The sequence below is a fragment of the Aedes aegypti genome, unplaced genomic scaffold, assembly GCF_002204515.2.
Source record: "Aedes aegypti strain LVP_AGWG unplaced genomic scaffold, AaegL5.0 Primary Assembly AGWG_AaegL5_hic_scaff_777_PBJ_arrow, whole genome shotgun sequence".
NCBI lineage: Eukaryota > Metazoa > Arthropoda > Insecta > Diptera > Culicidae > Aedes > Aedes aegypti.
The window spans coordinates 6,578-10,520 of NW_018736467.1; the positions used below are offsets into that span (position 1 = coordinate 6,578).

General features: G+C 38.5%; 1 long non-coding RNA gene across 1 annotated transcript; it reads right to left on the reverse strand.

Annotated features, from left to right (window-relative positions):
- Positions 1 to 1,773: 1,773 nt before the first annotated feature.
- On the reverse strand, positions 1,774 to 3,127 carry LOC110681381. Its single transcript, XR_002503183.1, has 2 exons — positions 2,206 to 3,127; positions 1,774 to 2,149 (listed from the first exon to the last, which is right to left on the reverse strand). It is a non-coding gene; the product is annotated as an uncharacterized LOC110681381 (long non-coding RNA).
- Between the last annotated feature and the right edge of the window lie 816 nt (positions 3,128 to 3,943).

A 3,943-nucleotide genomic window follows, 5' to 3' on the forward strand; every position in this document is an offset into this window, starting at 1 on the left:
ACCTGTTACCAGCCCCAAAATTGATAAATAAATTGTTTCGACGTTTTAAATTGAAAGTTGTTTTTATTCCAGATTGCTTTCCCCAAATCAGTTTTTCAGTTTTTTAAATAAAATTTGATTCCTAAAATTTAATCATGTCTTGGACAGGCGATAAAATTTCATACCCGAAAAGATCCTCATTGACTCACTGAACAGCTCAAAGCGCATTTTGATAGCGGCGCAGCCGAAATTTTTGGCGGGTTTCGAGTGAAAATCCATTGTCATGAACATATTCTAGTATGACTTACTGCCTCAAAGAAATTTTCTTGGTTGTTATCGAAATTCCTTGAGAATTCTAGGTTTTCCAGGTAGTAGACCCTGAAAAAAATCGCATTGCGTCCATCGGCAAATTCTGAGGACACCATGGTTTCTCGCATAATTAGTCAGGTTGAGGAACACTGTTCTAATGGCTACAGCTGCTGCTTACAGAAGGTCAATATTAGCCATATTCATTACATAAAAAAGCCTGAACATTGACCAAACGTATCCTAAATTTATTAAGACTGTGACATTTAACTTTTTTTTTTAATTTTCAGGACTTTTGCTAAAATTTCAGTTTGGTTTGGCTGAATAATTTAGCAAATTCTTCTGTTCATTTGAACGTATTACTAAAATTAAGCAAATCGTATTCGAATTTCTGGAATTTCCAATAGGAAGAGCAAAACCTATCAACACAATTAACACTATTAACACAATCGCTTACGGAGTGAATTGTGGGAGCCATTCCTGGATACAATTCTTCCCTCTTTGATTTTATATGTAGTGAGAAATTTTTCAATGCATATTTTTTGTAATTTATATACCGTATACACGCCGTGTTATCGTCAACGTCATCAGCAGCATCCTCGTCGTCGTCTGAGATGAAAGTACGACCCCGAAAGCCGAAAGACTAAATTGCGGTCAGCCAGCTGAACTGGACGGAAAAAGTGCAACAAACACACCTAGTCGCAAAAAGGAAAAGCAAAGAAAATCACGACTAGTGGGTTGGACGTTGGTGGATTGGGAGATGGAAAAGGGCAAGCTACGAAGCGGGAAGCTACCCGTGTCACCTTATCTCTTGGGTGCAGTCGTCTACGGCAGTGCTTCTCAACCTTTCGTTCAGAATTTGGAAATGGAATCCATCGACTGTAGCCGAAATTCACCATTTGAGAAACACTGCTGCAGTGAGCACCAAAGACAGAGTAAAATCAAGATTTGGAACGATACCAGCGCAGTGATTCTTTGCGGTCAACAGATTTGTCTACCTGTTGCGACAACAAACTGCTGGCGGAGATGATATCTCCAGTAGCTTCGTTGAACAACAACATCATTTCGAGTGTACGTGTCTCTATTCCACTTGAAATATTGCTCCGAGTCGCCCCTGGGCGCAATTGATTATGCAAAACCCGTTGCCGCAGTGCAATCGTTCATCTCAATCAGCCACAATTAAGCGCGGAACTCGGAATTCTCGCAGCGATAACACGCAAATCTCTTTCCTAGGCAGCATCCAGCCTCTGACATCAAGGTCAACTATTCTGAATTGTGTTTCCCGCCTTGCGAAATCCCATCATGACTAATTAGCTGCAGCGAATGCTGAAATCGAACCGCTAATTAAGTCATAATTCATATCTGTAGTGGTCCGGGAAATCGACACTTGCCGGCCAGGTTGGAAAACTGCAACAGGGCTGGTAGCGACTGAATGTCTTCAGGGACCTCATGCCTGAAAAAAGAGACCAATTAAAGACCAAACGGGAATCAAGGAAATACAAATTTCAGGAGTTTATTTAGTGATTATTAACAGACTTTCTGAAAATTTCGTTTCAAGTACAGTCAAGAATTCGATCTGGGATTTTTCTAAGGATGGCCACAAAAATGACCCCCAAGGATTATCGCAGACTTGTTTCGAGAAAGTCCTTAGTTCTCCAAGTATTTTATCCAGTGATTCTTGCATTGATTTCTCCAGGACTTCCTCTAGGATTCTCGTTTATATTATCTTCAAGAATTCAACCAATTTCAGGGAGACTTTCAATTAAAAAAAGACATGCTACCATCCCTGACTGCAACGCATCCAGTGCACCATGTTGGCAACCCGTCGCCATTTCCAAATCTATTATCTCGAAAGCGAAACGAACTGGAAAGCAATAAAGAGCGATTAGTGCCTCGATTGTCGACGACGGAGAACAATACCTTAGGGCTGCAGTACGAAAATGACGTCGAGTTCACCTCTTCGTGGTTCGTCAACACCTTCTTTTTGCTTGGTGGTCTAACTCTGATCGTATCATAAATTTTCTAATCTTGCAACAAGCGACTGACTGTCTTGGATACAATGGCACCGCTCAACACTTCTACTACCCTGCCGAGTACTGTGACACCGAAACCAATAATTATAATCCCATACACTACACGACTACTAAGTAGAGGTACTTCGCAAATCGCGTCATCATCACATCATAAGGCAAGTGTTTATCGTTCGGCGTCGATTTCGCCAGCGCTACAGTTTATGGGTCCTTTGTTGCAGCGGAACAGTATTTCCGAAACACCGGTCGATCGATGGTCTATTCTAATCTATTCTGGTGGATCTTTTGGCTGAATTGTTCCGCGCCTTTCAATGGAGGTATAAATCTAACGGGAAGTGGTTTGCCAATATGGTGATGTCGTCACTTTTCGAGGTGGATTTTAGGCTTAACAAACACGTAGCATTGTATATGGATAGGTATTAACCGTTATGTAGTTAGGAACACTTGTCGTTAAGACTCTGTTCCATCCTCAGTTACCAATTGATCAACCTACTGAAAAGTTGATAATAAATTGGAAAGAGACTAAGAACTTTGACTAATTTCTGACGAAACTCTTGAGGATCTATCCCTGAGGTTCTTTTGCCACCCTCGGTGTAGATTCTCTGACGGTGGCTCTGCGAGATCCCTTTTTGATCTTGCCGTGCATTAGAAAAACACTGTGTGTAGCTGACCGTTATTTTAACCAAATATCTTGAATGAAAGTTGAAGTCCTATTTTGCACGCTTGGTGAATTAGATCTCTAAAAAGTTTGATAGAAAATAATCTTTAATATCATGTTAACATCAATTAAACCAGTGTTTTATACAACTTTGTAGATTCGTAGTTCAAATTTGTGACGTGCTGTAACATTTGAGGGATTCCACGGAGGCATGCAAGTCGATTCTGATCGACCATTTCAAAAATATCTGAAACTTTGCACAGTTTTTCAGTTCCATCTAAATCGTCATTTTCCGATATCAAATTTTCAAGTTGAGTCACGACTAACTTTTCAAAACGGTGTATGTGAAAATGGTTCAAAAATATTCAAAAAGCTGCACAGCAAAAACGGTTCGTTCGATTGTTAGACAACTAAAGAAACAAAGTTAGACAACTAAATAAAGATCCCAAAAAAAATACACACAGTAAAAAAACTTTTTTTGCATTAAAAAACATCATTTTTGTCACAAAAACTCAAATATCTCAAAACCCTATCGGAATACCAACGTAATTTTTTGAGGGAAAACGGTCCATTATATTAGCTATCTACCATAGAAATTTGGTGATGGTAAGCCAATAAACAAAAAAGTTATGACATTTCAAATATTTCACAAATTTGACACTGAGTGAAAAAAAAAAATTTTTTTTTTCATTGTTAATTTTTTTTAGGACCGCAGTTTGTTGCTGAATTTTTTGTTAAGGGTACCACATGAGGTTAACAACTTGTTTTCATGATATTTTAGTTAATTATTCATAACTATTATAGCATCTATTAGAAAGTTAGACGCGATCCAGTGTTGTGATCTAAAGTCTTGATAGTGTCATATTTTTTATTGTACGTAACTGAAGAAAAATTCTCTCAATAGTGTTGAAACCTTTTGATAAAAGAAACCTATAAGAAATCTAATATTGAAGACAAAAGCTACAGAAAA